This window comes from Bidens hawaiensis, unplaced genomic scaffold, assembly GCF_021521415.1.
Source record: "Bidens hawaiensis isolate Kalapana, Puna unplaced genomic scaffold, B.hawaiensis_p1.1 tig00023456_1, whole genome shotgun sequence".
NCBI classification, from domain to species: domain Eukaryota; kingdom Viridiplantae; phylum Streptophyta; class Magnoliopsida; order Asterales; family Asteraceae; genus Bidens; species Bidens hawaiensis.
This window is the reverse complement of record NW_027493689.1, coordinates 197,141-216,266: the sequence shown is the minus strand read 5'-3', so window position 1 is coordinate 216,266 and position 19,126 is coordinate 197,141. Positions and strand designations below refer to the sequence as shown.

The following is a 19,126-nucleotide window of genomic DNA, read 5'->3' as shown; positions in this document are numbered from 1 at the left end:
AAAAAAGTGTTTGTTTTCACTTGTTTGTTGCAAGTTTGATGTTCTTGAGCATATAATTTGATTGTAAATAGTTCATAAAAGTATTCTGTTTCACCTATTTGTAGCAAGCTTGACTTTCTTGAGCATATAATTTGATTGTAAATAGTTCAAAACGGTGTTCTTTTTCGCCTATTTGTTGCAGTTTTGATGTTCTTGAGCATGAGATTCTACAATTTGATTGTAAATAGTTAGAAAAAGTGTTCTTTTTTTTCACTTATTTGTTGAGTTTGATGTTCTTGAGCATATAATTTGATTGTGAATAGTTCAAAAAAGTGTTCTTTTTCACTTGTTTGTTGCAAGTTTGATGTTCTTGAGCATATAATTTGATTGTTAATAGTTCAAAAAAGGTGGTGTTTTTCACTTATTTTCTAAAAGTTTGATGTTATTGAGCATGAGATTCAATATTTTGATTGTAAACGGTTAAAAAATAGTTTTCTTTTTTACTTATTGCCTCCAAGTTTGATGTTTTTGTGTATGAGATTCAACATTTTGATAGTAATAAATAGTTGAATCGGTGATCATTTAAGGTAATCGTTGAGAAAGCAGAAAGAAGTGATGTTCCCAATATCGATAAGAAAAAGTACGCTATAAGATTATTTTTTGCAATATTTTCTAAAGTTCTTTATAGACATTATTGTGGGTTGAATTTAGTATTTAAGTCAATGAGTTGTGGCTTGCAGGTACCTTGTTCCAGCTGACTTGACAGTTGGTTAATTTGTGTATGTTATTCGTAAACGGATTAAGCTAAGTGCGGAGAAGGCTATTTTCGTATTTATTGATAATGCATTGCCACCAACCGGTAAATTTCACTTCTAATATTAAAAAAAAATAAAAATCAATATAGATACGGAGATTAAAGTTAGTTAGTTAGTTTGTTTGACTTCAAAAGTCAAACCTCCCTCTCGTGAACCTTCGCTTCGAGATATTAGCATATATTGGCTTGTGAATGTTTACCTGATGTTGTATTGTATTGTGTTGTATCATAGGGGCAATTATGTCTGCAATATACGAAGAAAAGAAAAACGAAGATGGTTTTCTATATGTTTGTTACAGTGGAGAGAACACATTCAGTTGGGACTAGTGCATCGTTATGTCTTTCATCAACAACTTTCTAAGAATGTTTGTACATAATAATCTAAACCTTGCTATTTAATATTTGTCAATAATCTTGTGTTCTTTTTCTATTTAATGAGCTCTTTATCAAGCGTGTTTCGATCCCCAAAATGATGCCGAAGATTTGTCCTTAGATAAACTTGAATCATATATGCATGTGAACACTCTTGTTCTTTTCATTACAAAGCATAGGTGATAGACATTCTCACCAAATCCTTGAGACTTTCCTTATCATTAAGCCGCAAGCATTCCCGTCTTTAAGTTTTGTTCCCGTTAGCTGGTTATCCTTTTCCATTAGATTAGTTTGTTCTTTTCATGTATTGTATGAGACCTTGTTCATTTGAATGTAATGAGAAAATGAGATTCTAACATGACTATGTGTTCTCTTATTTTTGTCAACGTGTAGTTTACAAGACTAAAATGTCCATTTGGTCGAAATATAAACATTGATGCAGTTATTAATGTTTAGCATGGGCTTTACAAGATTATATAATCGAAACCTTTTAAACGGAGATGATAAATAGGCTTTACAAGACTAAATCCAAGTTTTCTGGTTCACGCGCATATGTTGAGAGCCCAAAATGTATAAGCCCATATATGCAGAATAAAGAATAAGACCATATGAGAAATAATATATAAAAGTTGGATTATAAAATTGACAAGATAAAATAAACCATAACATATTTTTAACGATTTTTTTTTCAAAATAGGACATAGAGTGAAATGGTTTGTAGGAAAGAGAAAATATGGCAATGGTTTCTAGGAGATCTGTGATTTGAAGTGACGGATCTTAGATTATATATAGGGTCTGTCAGTTTCTGTTGGGTGAGTTGGAACAATTAGCCGGTGTTCTGTCATTTGAAATGACGGATGTAATACTTTCAAACTGCGGTGGATGTCACTTTTTTCTGATCCACCACTTTAGCTGTTGGTGCACAATACCCAAAATAGTCTACCTCTATATGTTAAAATGGCTTTTGACAGACATCTATCATTTGAAATGGCAAGTGTCGTCTGGCATCCGTCATTTCAATAACAAGTGTGAACAGTATTTGTTAGATTTCAAATGACTAGCCTGACATATTTTTAACCATATAACTCATTTCATTTTGATTGCAGAAACATGTTAAATCTTTAATTTGAGTAATTTATCCATTTATTTTAGCATAAAAGAAAATTTCAGTCTCGGTTAATTTTCATGATTTGATCATTCTTATCGAATTTAAAATTCATTTATAAAAGGTGGCTTGATGTATTAAGCATTCACTTTATAATTTTTGTGATCTTTCATTTTCCCTATTAGAGTATTCTCTTCCCTTAGTGCTTCCGCTCTTCATCGGTTGAAGACATGAAAATCTATGTGAACACAAACACGCATAACGCCTTTGTTGCATACTCTTTGTCTCGTCCATAAAACACGCATTTTCGTATCATCTATCAAGACAAAGGACAAACGATACTCTAAAAACCTCTTACTAGCGTGTAAGGATTGACAAAAACAAATACAGTGCATTTAATCAATCAAATAATAATACGTTACTTTCATCTCCTACCACTTGCTACTCACTATATTTCAACTTTGTAAGAAGATTTTAATTTGTAATATCCTTTGCCTAACAACAAGATGCATGATGCTATCACCTTTCTATTACTTATAAAATAATAATATTCCAATGTCAACGATATTGTACCCAAAGTGCACGGAATGCTACACACCATAAACTCTGAGTTCCGCGTGAGGACCATTTCTTTCACTCATCTAAGACAGATTTGGTGGGCTCATCCCCCGGGGGGCCTGCGTGGTCGAGAGCACCCGGCCAGCTGACACACAATTATGCCTGAATTTTTTTTTAGAAAATATTATATGTATTTTTATAAAAAACAATATTTTTATTTAATGTTTAAACTCAATTATATAACAACTAGCTTGATCTAGTGGCAAACGGTTGGTTGTGAGTTATAGTCTCATTTGAGACATATTTAAGTCTATTTTTATACAAAACTTTTTTCACAACTCAATCATAATCAAGTAAGCCCGGTTTAAAAATTAAATTATTTAAACTCAACAAAATACTCATTTTAGTTAAAGCCCAAAATATTTTTCCTCTTTATCTCAAATTTTTTGTCAATTCTCGAAGCCTGCCCTGGTTCATGTTCATCATATTCAAAATTTTTTAAAATATTTCTTTCTACTTCATTAGTTAGTTTTTGTAAAATAAAAATATAAATAAAAAAGGAAACCATTTTGTTTGTAAATTGTAGAATGTGAGACGGTTTTACCCCTCTGAAATTTATAATTTATTACAAACATAAAACGAATAAATACATAATAATATAATAAATGATTATTGGATCTTAATAATTTCAACTTTCAATTATTGACCGGGACTAATCCCAACGTTAGAAATGTTTATATATAGTTCCAACTTTGAATCTACTTTCCTCTAGTAATTCCTTTGCGTATTTTCCACGTAATTAAAAAGTTAACAGGGTTACTTTTAAGTTAGTATGAGAACATGAGATTGTTGGAGAGAAATACGTTCAAAATTGGGTTAGGATTTATCCCGACCAATAAGTAAGAGTGTTAAAATCCAATAACCCTATACTATTATAGTTTGACTTGTACACAAATTTTATAGCTGTTCAGTTTTTATTTATTTATTTTTCTATTTACACTACTAGAGAAGACTAAAATGAGACCATTAAAGATATATGATTAAAGCCTTTGAAAGTAATTATTCAACTTTTAAATTAGTATAAATCAGCGTGGGCCGATTAAAACAACATAATCTGACGAGAATGAGGGCATCAAAGCTCTATAAATTAAAAAAGTGCAGTAGCCTAAATACAAAAAAGTTTCATTTCTAAGAAATAATCATCCTCCCCTAATAAAATTCAATAGACTTTTTTAGGCATTTATGCTTCTTATTATTTACAAAAATAAAACTTCAGTATGTGGCAAGTGGCAACCCTTACTCCATGTGGTTCTGTCTTCAACCTATTACTACTCGCATGCAAGTTGGTGGCTCATATAGTTTGATAACGATTTTGTCTACGGCTATGTCATTTCTATTTCCCAAAACAAGATAAAATATAATAAACACACACGTGTACATGTGCATGTGTTATGAGAGCCCAATCTTAAACTAATTAAACAATTATTTTTAATTTTACTTTTTTACATTTCTTTTAATTAATTATAACAAGTATTTTTACCCGTGTATTGCGGTGAACCGTGTTAAACACACTACATGCTCAAAAGCTACAACACGTAGCGGCCAGAAGTCGGTCGACATCAGTTCGACTTGTCAGGTTAAATTTTGTGGCCAAAGGTTAAAAATCTTAACCTTTTGTGGCCAAAATTGAAAGTATAATAGTTTTTATTAAAGTTTTGTGGCAAAGATGAAAGAGAAAAAAGTTTTATTAACAAAGTTGAGACAAAAATAAGATTTAAGTTAAAAGAGTAAAAGTTTTATTACGAAAGTTGAGGATCCAAAAAGTAAAAATGTTAAACTAAAGTTGAGTGATCAAAATTCATATATACATTATATGCGACTTACAAGCTATATATATGTTTTATTACGAAATCCAATTACACTCAATTGTACGCTACAATTCTTCTTCATCGCAACAGCACTCCTCGCTCTCGTCAGTTATTAGGTTCTATCTCTAGTAGATTCATGATTTTCATATGGTATTACGCAAACAATTTTAATGAATTCAGTTGATTCAATTCATTCAATTAAAATGATTTGCAAACTGAATCAATTTATAGGTGGATCGTAACTAGTTGCGTGTCAGAAAGGGAATCGAAATCTTAGTTCAAAATTCAAATCTTCATTGTTTGCCGAGTGAAATTAATTGCAGGTCAGAACATAATTAATTGAAGTTCTTAGTTAATTGATTCTAGAAATTTTGAAATTGGAATGGAATGACTGTTAAAAATTCAATCAAATCCTATTTCTAGAGTATTGCAATCGCGCTCTTAATTGTAGATGTTAATTTGGACGAAGCGAAATTGAAATAATTTACAATTATGCCATCGCGTGTTTTTTTTAGATCCAATTGAAATCAACGATGATATTAGTTGCGCGTTTTTGTACGATTAGCATTATTGTATTCTATCTTTTATCAACTAAAATATTTAAAAACAAAATATGATATTATGTTGTGAACACATAAAAATATAGGCTACAAAAAAAACAAGGTAAAACTTAAAAGGATCAAACCTTAACATCGATCGAAGTTCGCAATAAAACCTCCAAAATAGATTAGAGAATTGAAAACTAAGGGTCTGCTTGGTATGACATAATAGAATGGATGAGAGAATGAAATGAACAAAGGAATGAAATTGGTCATTACCATTTCATTGTCATGTTTGATTACCATGTAGGAATAGAACTATCATCCCTGTTGTTGATTCCATTCCATGAAGGAATGAAAAAAAAACACCTATTCCTTAAAAGATGAAAATCCTATATTTGAAAGGAATTTCATTCATTATGAAATGGTTTATTCCATTACCGCATGACAACCAAACATGTTTTTTGTCATTCCCTTGGAATGATCGTTCCATTCCGCCTCTCATTCCTTTATACCAAACATTACCTAAGTGAAAAAAAATTATAGATTATGTTATATCATATGAATAATTTACACTTACAACAACAACCACTACCTTATCTAGTATATCCTATAAATAGCAAAGGCTATTGGTAGGGGCGGGGAAGTGTAGTGTAGACGGACCTTACCTTTATTGGAGATAGAGAGGCTGCTTCCAGATATACCACTCCAAAACAGACAACATAAAAACACACATGTATCAATAAAAAAACATAATGATAAAGTGACATAGTAAAAAACAAACACACCAAATAGACATACAAACAAAAGAACAATCAGATTGGAAGTCTATCTAATATAGGGGAGACTAAGGGGTTGTTGGTAGCCTCTTAATGGTTATTAAGAGACTACCTCTTAATGATTCATAGCCCCTATTTAATGATTAAAAGGTAACCTTATGTCTGAATGTTTAAGAGGCTATATCTTAACGGTTACCTCTTAACCATTCAGATTTAAGGCTACCTCTTAATCATTAAGAGGTTATGAACCATTAAGAAGTAGCCTCTTAATGACCATTAAGAGGCTACCAAAAAGCCCATAAGCCCCCAAACTAAATCTAAGACATAAAAGTAACATTTGTTAGAAGTCCTTAACCTTATTACAGTTAAAGAAAGTTAATATGCTATTTTGGGCTAGCCAACATGGTAAAAAAGCCTCTTAGACGGTAGATATTGGGTTCAATTCCAATTCCTAAACAATATAAGCCTCTTTAGTCATGTTTCAAACCTAAGATCATGTAATATTAAGCTTTAATCATCACCTCATGCTTTCTTAAACAAATAATCAATATATGAGTTTTTACAAATGATCAATAGCAATTATAGCCAATATATAAAACTTACATTCATACAATCCATCCTTTTAAGCTATAATTCATTTTTTTTTTGTTTTTTCAAAGATATACAAGGGTGGAAAAGGGCACTTATGGTCTCATTGGTACTATCCATGCATCGGCTAATCATGTAATGCCACATTATTTCTACCATTAAGTATCCAAAAATTACAAAATTGTTGTCAGCATCTATCCACATATATAATAAAGTAGTTATTAATTTATTTTAATTCTTCAACATTTGTCATGGAATCAATTTTATGTGGCAAACATTTACCATAGAATGAAGCCATACACCTACCCACATGGGATGACAACGGTGCTACCATATAGTTTGAAAGCCATACACGCTACCCATGTGGGTGCCGTGTCCTCTTTAATGAAACAAGTATAGACTTGATAAGAGTAAACTAACTTTGTACAAACGCTGGATGCCGGATGGCCTTAAAAATCAACCAACTTGCTTCTTGATTACCCCACCTCCAAAACAAAGTCTTGCATTCCTACCGGCGTACTTAGGAACAAAACAAAGGGAGCATCATAAAAAAACAAAGCATAAAATCTGCAAATCATGATGCTTGATCTATATCCTTGATTTCATATCCTGCTGGGCCTGCGCAAACTCAATATGCGTAATTGATCTTCTGGCTCAATAGTATGAGGTGATGGTTAAGGCTTGATTGATTCTTAAGGTCTCGAGTTTTAAATCTGACTTAGTGGGGTTTTCTCACAGTGGCGAGTTTTTTTCTTAGTGATGTTATTCGGTGAGTCAGACCTGAAACGTCAAAATGAGTATTGACGGCTGACATTTCGTCTTAAAAGACTCACTTAGGTATTGGGAGTGGCTCCAAACACTATTAAAAAAAAGTTATGGCCAATATATTTTTCAAACTACATTGGTTGCATGTAACCCATTATTGACTATATAAAAGGATTAGATAGACTAAAAATAAGGCCATATGCCAACCAAAAGACATCCATAATTTTGATATAGAAACCATTATAATCAATGTCTAAAATAGCTATGCGATAAATATGATATTTATATTCTTAAATTCTACATTTGCTATTGCTAAGCGAGTCACTAAGGCAATGCGTAGTGGGCTACAAATTTGAGCGATATTGGGCGACATGAGGCGAGAACACTGCCCCTCGGCCGATAAGATGGGCGACAATGGAGGAGGGATATATGTGTGTGTTTATATATATATATATGGGGATGGTTCAGGAGAGAAATAAGATTACTGTGAGAAATGAATATGGACCACTATTTTTATTTTAAGTTTTAAATGCTTAAAGATAAATGGGGAAGTATTAATACATGCTCTCTCTTCAATTAATATAACTAATAAATATAATAGTTATCTATTTAATTAATATAACTAATCAAATTATTATAATTGGAAAATATTAAGAATTTATTTATTTTTATAACTTATTTTTTCTCTCTTAAATTTTTATCCTACACAAGTACAATTTATTCATACATTAAAATTTCTTTTTATCCAAAATCAATTTCTTTTAACTCAATATATTAATATCCATCAACACGTAGTTACATTGTGATGAATGGTACAAAAAACTATCTTACACGTGTTTGCATTAAATATCAACAAAAAAGTACTCAACCTACACAAAAACATATAACCTACACTTGTTCTAAGAATAAGAAAACATATAACCTACACACGAAAACATATGACTGAAACACAACATTCAGTATCAATAAACTACAGACACACATGCAAATGTATAACCTACACACGAAAAACATATAACCTACACTCTAAAATTTTATCCTACACAAATACTATTTATTCATACATTAAATTTTTTTTCTATACAAAACCAATTTTTTCCAACTCAATATATCAATATCCATCAACACGTAGGTACATTGTGGTGAATAATACAAAAAACTATCTTACATATGCTAGCATTAATTGTCAATAAAAAATATACCACCTACACAAAAACATATAACAGACACTTGTTCTAAGAATAAGAAACATATTACCTACACACGAAAAACATACAACCTACACACGTATAGGATATGTGTATCTTTGTCTCGTTTATATAATTGTTGATGTCGAATTACATATGTAAGTTGTATACTTTTTTGTATGTTGTACGTTTTTATTGCTTAAAACAAGTGTAGGTTATATAATGTTGTGTAGGTTGTATATTTATTGTTTATATTTAATGAACACATTTGTATGACATTTTTTTTATTATTTATAACAATAATTTTTTCTAAGTATATCAATTTAAAAAAAAATATTATGTTATGATATTTATTAATTAGAGAGGATTTATTATAGTTATCTTGTTAGGAGCATTTTGGTTAGCAGAGTTGAACTTACGTTTGTGACGAGAAGAGTTGTTATTGCACAAAGTGGGTTTGGGTACAACCTTAGCATCAGTTGAGGATTTGGTTTTAGAGTTTTCAGAGGTAGGGTTAGAGTTCATGCGATGTAGGGTTCCATCTTCAATAGGGTCATCGGGACGTGAGGCAGCAAGAGCAATAGCTTCCTTGAATTCCTCCCATGGCATACTCGTAGCAATCCCAAGCATAGCAGCAGCAATTTCTTTAGTGATCCTAGCAATCAAACAGTGATCACGGGCAGCCGACGGATGATGTTGATTACGACTATGATTTCTTAAGGAAGACATTCTACGAGGACCAAAGATGAAAATGTGTAAGACGACAGGTGAGTTGTAGAAATGAATTGATATGAAGTAATGGGATGCGTATGTATATGTATTAGTGCTAGTGAAGACTCGAGGATGAGTCGAGATTTAAAATAATGTGAATAATTTTCTTGAGATATTTAATTTAATAACTAATGCTTACAAAAATTCAAAAGTAAAATGTTATTGGGTTGGGTTTTCCATGGGCTTTCCATGGTAGCTCGAGATCCCAAATAAGATAACGAAACATGTTCAATGAGTTGGCCTCCCATGAGCTCTCCATGGCAATTTGAATGGCCCAATTAAATAAACAACATAAAGTTTGTGAATTGGCCTCCCAAGAGCATTCCATGCCATTTTGATAGCCCAATTCAAATAACGTGTAATAAACAATTGAGTTGTTTAGCTCATGAGCGTGTACATGGCATTTAACTGACCCAACTAATTAACGAATTATCGAATCAATGGAGTTGTTCGGACCATGAGCGCTACATGGCGTTTAACCGACACAATTAAATATCTAATCAACGAATCAATTACAAGTAGTTGGTGTATCTCGGGAACCACCCCGGACGATGCGTTCCAACCTAAACTCAAATCGAAAATGATTTAAGAAATGAATAGTTGGAGTGCCCATGGATTTCCTTGAATTTTTCACCCAACTAAGCATTTAAAATAATTTAAAACAAAAATTTGGAAGTATAACCGTTTAGCGGTTATGTTTACCACGTAACCGTTTAGCCAATTACGGGTACCACTTGAAGTTATGTGGTTGTACGAGATTTGTCATACTTCCATGCTTCAAGGTGAAAGTGCAAAACACGGGAATTCTTAAGGAATTTCCCACAATAGAAGACAATCTACTAAAATTAAGAGAATTCAAAAATATTTTGAAAGTTGAGGCATAACCTCGGAATTTGTGTGTGCGTGCAACAAATAAACAAGATAAATACAATTTAAATAATTAATCTAAGCAAGCTGTAAACAATTTATTAAATAGCACATAAGGCAGTTTAGATAAGCACGCATAGGGTTCCTAACATATGTCTAGGACAAATTCTAATGACCTATCTTATAACCTTCGGCTCTGATACCAATCTGTCACACCCCAACCTAAGGCGGAAATGCCGGGGCGTGATCCGATTGCTCACAGCTTGAAGATACTATCATAAATAAAATGTGACAATATCTAATTAATTATTTTAATTCAAATGTACACACAATAATCAAATACAACAAAACAATTCTATTAAATAAATACAATCAATTAAATTTAAGTTTGTCTTCAATATAACCTATGGTCTTGACTACATATCCATACTTCAATCTAAGCAACCTGCATATGCGTAGAAAATGGAGTTTGTCAACAACACATGTTGAGTGAGATGATCACCAATTTTGTAACATTAAATAATAGCATATATATGTATATAGTTGATAAATGATAATGATAAATGCGCAAACCAATCTATGTGATAATAATCAATCAAACCTTAACAAACCAAAATCAAGTATATTCGTGTGCCAATGAATCGTTGCCAAGCGAATCGGGCATTGATTACAATGACTAAATTTTTGGTTTACCTTTGCCAAGCGAATCGTGCTCCGGTTACTAAGACGGTCGTATGATCATACTAATGAGAACCCTATACAAGGGGATATGGTGGACCTCTCCGAAACGTTATCAAGTAAACAATTAAACATGTAACAATTAGCAAATAGCATTCAACTGATATTCACACAACAATTATGTTTGCGATATTGAGTATATATATAGAATAGAAAATATGAGTAAGTACGCATATGTCCCCAAAACGTTAGAAAACAGTGTATAAAAAGGGAAATGACCAAACTCACCTGATCGATTAAGCCAAATGAAAATGAATACGACAAGAACGATAATCACACTCATCGAGAATTACCGACAAGAATCCTAATTAGATGATAATACGAGTGAATTATAATGATATAATATGTATAATGAATTTAGGATTTCGATACGTTTTAAGTTACAATTATGATTTGATATGTTATGGATTGAACGTTTGATCTATACGGATTATTGTTATTATTTAATTATAAAATCAGTATTTGTCATAAAAATCAGGTTTACGAGTAATTAATTAAATAAATACGAGTTAAGACCTACGATAATAATAAACGTTTAGATATATAATTATGATAAATTTATATCTTAAAATCTTTTAACGAAACCAACGACAAAAATATAATTATACTTTTAATATGTTTATTATGTTTATCATAGTTTTTGTTAAAAAATGATACATACATATATATATATACATGTTTATATATAAATATAATATATATATATATATAGTAAATATGAGCAAACTTATAAAGATGTTTTAACAACGATAATCATCAATATTGGTGTCGGTTTTAAGTAAGATAATAACGAATTATTATTAATAAGAAATACACACACACACACATATATATATATATACGTATATATATATATAGATACACACACTAAAACTTGTAACGACACTAGTCGACACGAAACGTTAACTTTATGATGTCGGTGTAACAAAAATATTGTTTATTTATTAATAAATATTAATTATCATAGGTTAAAATAATCAAAATAAAAAGGAATACCAAAAATAGGGCTGCTGGGATTCGAACCCAGGTGTTTGGCCGACACAGAAGGGAACTGGGCTGGTGTGTCAATTGTTAATGGAATGAAAACTAATCAACATATACAGAACCCGATTAGTCTCAAATTGATTATAAACCCTAAACCTGCAATCGTTCATTCCGTTTAACTTTTGTTTAAATTGACTTAGGGGTTTTGTATAGCATACCAAGACGATCTGAAACATATAACTTATTACATACCTCGACGAGTAAACACGGGCTAATTTGATCCAATCATTGCCGGCGGTCAAGGACGACGAACAGGGGTGGACGGCCAAAGTTTCTACAATTAAGTCTAGGGGTTTGGTTCGCGATGATGTTAGGAACGTGCAGTCACGATTAATTGAAGTATGGTTAAGCCTAGAATACATAATCAATTTTAGGTCTAGATCGGTTCATAAATATATCAATTACGGGTGATATTTGATCTTGTTTCTAAATTAACCACGACGGTTAGGCCGATAATAGTAAGAACAATCAAAATCAAGATTCAATTCCAAGTTTAAATCGTTATTTGAGGCTTAAGTAATTAAACGGGTCATGGGTTTGAGTATACGGGTCTTGGCTAAATGGTTTATAAAGTTGATTTACAGACTTTGCAGTTTAGTCCCCGGGAATTTGAGATGGAAACGATAAAGGATTAAACTTTGCATTTTGGGTTAAATATGTATATTTTCCAAAGTTATTTATATATTAATTAAATATATTAAATAAGTATAAATTGTATATAAATGCCTTGATAAACGCGATACTTTTTATATGTTAAAATTTCTCGAACCATAAAACGGGTCGGGTAATGGATATAAGTTGTACGTGGAAAACCGAGTTGTTACAAAACTCATTCTCAATCACATGTTTTTAATTAATGTTTAAATCTTTGGTCCACAATTAAAGTGAATAAAAAATATAAATATAAATATAACTTTTTCTCTCTCCTGAAAACATATATAAAAATTAGTAAAAAAATGTTAAAAAATAGCAAAACATTTTTTTTTGATGTTTCAATATTTTGTATTAAATGTTACAACATATATTACATGTAACAAAAAAAAAACGATGTTACATAGGGTTTTCGCGGGTTTTCACAACTCAAGTGGGTTTTCATTTTAACCTTACCATATATATATATATATGCTAAGTATAAAATGAAAACCCACTTGAGTTATGAAAACTCTAGAAACCCATTCTCAACCATATGTTTTTAATTAGTGTTTAAATCTTGTGATCCACAATTAAAGTGAATAAAAAATATAAATATAAATATAACTTTTTCTCTCTCATGAAAACATATATAAAAATTAGTAAAAAAATGTTAAAAAATAGTAAAACATTTTTTTTATGTTTCGATGTTTTGTATTAAATGTTACAACATATATTACATGTAAAAAAAAAACGATGTTACATAGGGTTTTCGCGGGTTTTCACAACTCAAGTGAGTTTTTATTTTAACCTTACCCTATATATATATATATCTAGGATCATGTGAGAACTTTTTGGGAATTGAGAACTATGAGAACCATTTTGGACCACAAAAAAACACAAAAATAAAAAAAAAATCATAAAACAAAAAAAACACAAAATAAAAAAAGTAAAAAAATCAAAGTTCTTATTTATCATCCCGGTTTCTAGAAAAAAAAACGTAAAAAAAAAATTCTCGGTTTAGCCAAATTATACATATACATATATGTACACACATGTTTTTTTTCCTATACACATATGTATAATTTAAGGTAAATGATAATGTACATATGTGTACATTACATAACTAGAGATTAAATGAAAGTATACATATATGTATAGGCATAATACAAATTAAAAAGAAAAAAAATCGGTTTTTTTATTATACATATATATAATATGTACACACATGTTTTTTCCTATACACATATGTATAATTTAAGATAAATGATAACGTACATATGTGTATATTACGTAACTAGAGATTAAATGAAAGTATACATATGTGTATATGTATAATACGAATTAAAAAGAAAAAAAATTCGTTTTTTTTAATGAAACCGGAATGAAATATAAGAATTTTGGTTTATTTACTTTTTTAAAATTTTCGGTTTTGTTTGTTTTATAATTTTTTTAATATTTATTTTAGAGGGTTTTTTTAGTGGTCCAAAATAGTTCTCAAAGTTCTCAATTTGTCAATGGTTCTCTTAGGATTCTTACCCTATATATATATATATATATATATATATATATATATATATATATATATATATATATATATATATATGAGAGGGTTATCCTAAAAATAAGTAGTTTCCTAGAAAGAGTAGGAATAAATCATAACCATTGGATCATGTTAATTAATGGTTGAGATTTAAAATTACCAAAAACCGACATAGTTTCCTATAATTATTCTTTACAATAGGTTTTAATGTCAAATGTCAAAAATCCATTAGTTCTTACTATTTCTAGGAAACTTTTTATTCTTATTTGAACCATTTTGTATATATATATATATATGGGCTACAAAACCATTACAACCTTAAAACAAAAATCCTCAATTTGCTTACTGGATACCACATGTCACAATCGCTCCTAATCTGTAACGCCCCACTACACATAGCCTAAACGTGTATGAACTAGAATGGTGGATAAAATTCACTTGCTAGTAATTAAAGTAATACTCGAAGTTTTGTTATTGTAAGTTCTCTATCTTTCAATCTTGTGATTTCTTTGAATAAATATATTTTTTCTTAAAGTAAGTGATTTAAATAACATATTCAAATCTTAATTATTTATTGAGAGGAGTTGGAGGGTTTAATCTAATTTTCTTTTAATATTTACAAAAGATGCTCACAAAATAGAAACGATAAAACTGGGTAAATTTAATTAGAAAAGAAAAAAAAACAAGACATCTGCAAACTTGGTTATTGTATTTAATTATGTTCCTTATTAATCAATTAAAAATACGTGGATCAACAAAATAAAGCCAAAATTGAAATATTACATTTGATGGTTATTTACTTATCTTATTATACAAACTTCAAATACAGTTATAAAAACTTCGAAATAAAAAAATGTAGAAAAATACAAGTTTGCAAATGGCACTATGGCCATATCCTACCAAGTACCAAATCAAAATAAATAAATAAATAAATATAGAAAAAAACAAGTTTGCAAATGGCACTATGGCCGTATATTTCCAAATCAAATCGATAAATTCAAAGGAAACGCTAAACACTCCGCATTATTGAAGGTTCTTAGAGTCACGGGTTTACTTTTTAATAATAAAAAAATAATGACTATCCTGATTTTATTTTATTAAATATACAACAATGAGATGTCTTTTTCGTCACCATTCGTAGCCAACTCGATTCAGAAGCATGTTAATTATCATATGTCAAGATTTTAGTTGAATGCAATGACAACGGTGACAAAAGCTGTATTTTTAAAGATTTGTAAATTACTAATTGCATGGTTTTTTTAAGAACTTTTCTTATTGTTATTAATACATAAAACTAACGCGTATATTACCACCTTATTACACAAAATGTATCTATTCTACATGTTTACATGCAAACATAACATAAAACGCTTCGCAAAAGATCAACTACGGATATACACATCTCACACCATCACTTTTCCCTTAACCATTTTCTAAATTATGTAAAGATAACTTATAATGGTAACAATTTTAAAGTAATTACATAAAAACTAAATATTTACTAAGCATATAAGTAAGATACGGAGCAAAGTAAACATACAAGTTAAAATCGTTGTCAGATAGTCAAAGTGCGTAATTATATTCTGGGGAATTTAAATACAAACAATATTTACACTTTTTAAACAACAACTAACAATAAACACAAAATACAAAAAATAAAATAAAATATAAAATAAGAGACTAAACATCTAGTTTACATAGTTGTCGCTTAGTCAAAGTGCGTAGTTATATTCCATCAAAGTTAGTGATAGTATAAACGTAAAACACAAAGAAAAAGCGAACATCCATTAATAATCATCATCGAGCAGTCGAAGTATGTATCATGCAAAAGTTACCGATCCAAGCGCATGCAGAAGTCGTTTACGATGCTAAAAATACTTTATTTTTAACACACCTCTGTTTTAAATAAAAGTTTATATCGGAATTTTGAAAAAAGTAAACATAACTACGTATTTAAAACATCTTGAAAGTTAGTAGACAAAAGTTAACAGGGAAAACTTAAGTATTTATGGTGATAATGTAGTCGATAACATAATCATATATAGCTGAAGTTACCAATCAAGTAGTAAACAAAAAATACAAAATATCTAGCATTAATCATCGTCACCCTGTCGAAGTGGTTAATTATATTGCACGTACCAAATTTACCAATCCAAGCACATGAGATATACTACCCAGCATGGTTGCTTCCGCTTATATACGATTACGTGTGAATTTATTTTCTCATCCATATTTAGTTAACAATGTGCTTAGAAAGCGTTAGTGAAATTTGAGATTAAATATTTCTTATGTCCCGATATCTCTTTTTAGAACATAACAAACGATGTGAGATTTACTTAAATTGAGGATCAAGATACATTTGATACCTCCTTGCGACTCATCTTTCCTGATGAAGTTTGTCTCACCAACATTAACAAAACATGAGTACTGACATTTACCATCTCTCATATACAAAGCAATATTGTTCATTTTGTCCCAAATAGCTTGGAGATTTGCTTTCAGGTGTTCGACGTGAAGTATTCTAAGATGACATCCATCCAAGGATTGCTCTAACCCAAATATGCTTATTTTTATGGTTCTCTCTAGCTATAACAATAATAATATGCGTTATTATTTAACATGGGCATTTCTATTTGTTATTTAAAGTTTTCATACTAGCTTTTACATAAAGTAATTATTGAGAATATAAAAGTTCTCGTTTCATCATCGCACATAAAGTATTTGATATATAATTAATAAATTAATGTAGATATTGTACTCTTATCACCTTAATTAATATTTGAACGAAGAAAAAATCATATAAAGTGATATGCATGATAAAACTAAAGGCTAAATTCAACTCATTATATTTTTAAAATCTAAAATATTAACATTTAGCTAATCAGTTTTGATCATTTCAATTGCCATCGGGAGTTCTTACGGTGATTTCTATTATTTTATGAAAATATATGATACATTATTTAGTTTTACCATGTTGTTAAAGCTGTCATTATGCGACATTTTGTTGAAATCTTATTTAATTATCACCTAACTAGAACACGTACTTGGATGATCGGTAACTTTTGCAGGATATAATTACATACTTCAACAACTAGATGATGATTACGACCAGATATAATTGCGCACTTTAATTAACCGACAACGATGCATACTAGATGAGTCTTTTTTTTTTCTTCGTCTATGTTTAGTATATATACCACAATTATGATCAGTTCATTATAACTTCTTGGAATATTAACAAATATGATAAGGCGTCGCCAAAGAGAAACTTGAAATACACAAAATTTTATATTAATATATTTGATTTTGATGTTAGTATATTTGGTATTGGTTTCATGTACATGGTTCAAAGAAAGATCAAGTAGCACCATCTCCGAACTAATCTGTGAATCCCGGTACATGGATGTGTCGATGTCAAGATATAGATGCCATGGTGTGAAATTCGAGTTTATCTTTCATGAATTAGTTAAGAAATATTCTAATAAGTAAACAATTCAAATTGTGAATAATTCTATATATACCTTGATAGAGTTGCAAGGGGTCTTTTTTTTATAACGACGGCCTTTTGTATTTAAGCTACTGTACTTTTTAAATTTGGAGAGCTCCGATTGCCTTACTCTGGCCAGACTATGCTGTCTTAACCAGGCCTACTGATTTCAGAGTATGGCTTGGGTGCCTGGAAACCATACCGTCGTCTGGCACTTGACAGTCGTTGTGCCACCATAATAGCAAATGGGTATTGATTGGAATTTTTTTTTACTTCTTTTTTAAACGACCAACTAAGTAACGCCGGGTACTCCGTACGCGACCATTTAAGTTTCTAATCATGAACTTTAAATTAGTTATTAACTTATTATATGACCCATTTTTAATAATTTTTTCTTTAAACTATTTACGTTTTCTTTTTGAGCTTCATTAATAATTATTTTTCTTAAATGGTTTACATTTTTACCGCTAAACTTTAATATAATAATCAGTTTACTAAAGTTTTTTTTATTCTTTTTTAACAAATAAAATAATTTAATTTTTATCTTTTTTTATATGTTTATTTCTCGTTTTTGTTAATTATTTTTTTATTTAGCTTTTATAAAAGTAACTTTTTAAGATAGACATGTTTAGTTAACCATGTAGTTTACTAAATTTTATTGTTGTTTATGTAAAATCCTTAATGGTTGTAGGTCCTCTAGATGGATCTCTAGACTTGAGTCGAATCAATCCGTGTTGTTGGTTAGCGGAAATCATCCATGACACTCGGATCTTGGATCTTAGTTTGTTAAAGTAAAAGAGAGAAAAAGTGTAGATGGAGAGAGAACTTTTATTTCCAAAAGGTTTTCTTGAATGAGAAAAAGTTGGAGTTCTTGTGGAGAAATGGGTTAAGTGGCCTTTATATAGGGTCTCATTTCTCCAAAGTTTACACAATAAACTTACAAAATAAACATTCCGAGTACGTACTACACCGACTAAAGCACACTAAAACGACATGTACAATCCTAAAAACAATATATAAATATTGGTCCTACAATCTCCCTCTATGATTGAGTATGTCGAGGAACCTTCGTCAGGTTCTTTACTTCGTCTTTATTTCTTGAAACTGGTACTTGTCTTGATCCACGGTCTTCAACGAGATTGGATCTTGAACAAATCTTTATTTTTCAGTCTTGTAGACTTGAACTTCAATCTTATTCTCTAAGAATGATCGGCAACAACAAATTTTAGAAACATCAAATGCGGGAGGCTCGACATCTAATTTCTTTTGTTGGCTTTCTTGTGCCGACTGGTTTCTTTCCTTGTCTTTGAATGCAATCAGTTCATTTTTAGCTTCAACCACCAGCTTTCACGTTCTCATTTTCTTTTCGCTTCAGCATCTGCAACTCAAAGCAGATTTGATCTTGATCTACCTGTCCATGTATAGCTGCACACAACTTAGAGCGATAAGATTCGTTCACAAACACTCTCGAGGGTCAAAGAAGAATTCGTTC

General features: G+C 30.4%; 1 long non-coding RNA gene across 1 annotated transcript; it reads left to right on the top strand.

The window, feature by feature from the left end:
• Positions 1–554: 554 nt before the first annotated feature.
• Positions 555–1,223, top strand: LOC143567605 (uncharacterized). The gene is made up of 3 exons (XR_013141442.1): positions 555–619; positions 720–838; positions 1,026–1,223. It is a non-coding gene; the product is annotated as an uncharacterized LOC143567605 (long non-coding RNA).
• The last annotated feature ends 17,903 nt before the right edge of the window (positions 1,224–19,126 follow it).